Raw genomic sequence first — 1,144 nt, 5'->3', positions numbered from 1 at the left:
AGGGGAACTGGGAGGACTGGGAGCTGGGGAACTGGGAGCTGGGGAACTGGGAGGACTGGGAGCTGGGGAACTGGGAGCTGGGGAACTGGGAGGACTGGGAGCTGGGGCACTGGGAGGACAGAGAGCCCCAGCACTGACAGATCCCCCTCCACAGTCACACCAGGCTTAAAAGTCCAGGCAACCGCTGTAGTTTGGAATTGCTGAGCTCCAGGGCCACACGCATCTCCTGCCCAAGCCCCCAAGTGCCACCCTGGGCTGCCTTTAGCATGGGGGGGGGGACACAGGATGAGGACCGCAGTGTCCTCTCCGTGCCACTGCCTGTGGCACCCCTGCCCGCAGTGTGGACATGAGGGGGGATCCCACCAGGCCCTTGGTGCAGGAGAGTTTGGGAGGAGAAGGGACATTTCTGGGGCAGGGGGGGTCAGGGTTCGGAACGACCCGAGCCTAGGAATCGGGGAAAAAAACCAGAAAATGCCCCATGTCCAACCCCCCAGCACAAGGCTCTCCCCTCCCAGTTCAAATCGCTCCCATATTTCCCCGTATTTCCAGATGGGGCCTTTTGGGTGCTTTTTTGGCCACCAGTACCCCCAAGCCAGTGCAAATCCACCCCAAAATGGCAGCAAGGCGGGTGGGAAGGAGGGGGAGAGGGGATGCGGGGAGCGCGTGGGCACCGATGGGGAGACGCGGGCGTGGGGCTGGTGGGACGAGCGCCGGAGGATGGGGATGGTTAAATGTGGGGGGAGGACAGGACATGCAGTGGGCAGGGGACGTGCAGCCCCGTGTCCCTGTTGGGGACAGAGCAGGGGACGTGCAGCCATGTCCCCGTCCCTGTCCCCACAGAGGCATCCTCGTAGCCGGGACCACGCAGCGGGAGGCCGTGTTTGACATTCCCCCCTCAGTGGCTGGTGGCATTCCCGGACTAACTCGGGCACTCGATGGCCTTCACTGTCCTTGCGGGGCTGCCCTCGCCCGTCACCCCTTCCCCTTAACCCCACAGCACCGGGGATGGGGCAGCTGGGGTCCGTGCCAGCACCTCTCATACCCCAAAGTGAGCCAGGAGCCCCCAAACCGCTGCTCTCAACAGCTCAGGTCCTTGCCCCGCCTCCACAGGGGTCCCTGCGTCCCCAAAAGCCAAAGGGGATCT

The sequence above is a fragment of the Egretta garzetta genome, unplaced genomic scaffold (assembly GCF_000687185.1).
Source record: "Egretta garzetta isolate BGI_Z169 unplaced genomic scaffold, ASM68718v1 scaffold506, whole genome shotgun sequence".
NCBI classification, from domain to species: Eukaryota; Metazoa; Chordata; class Aves; order Pelecaniformes; family Ardeidae; genus Egretta; species Egretta garzetta.
The sequence above is the reverse complement of the archived record's forward strand: the minus strand, read 5'-3'. Positions refer to the sequence as shown.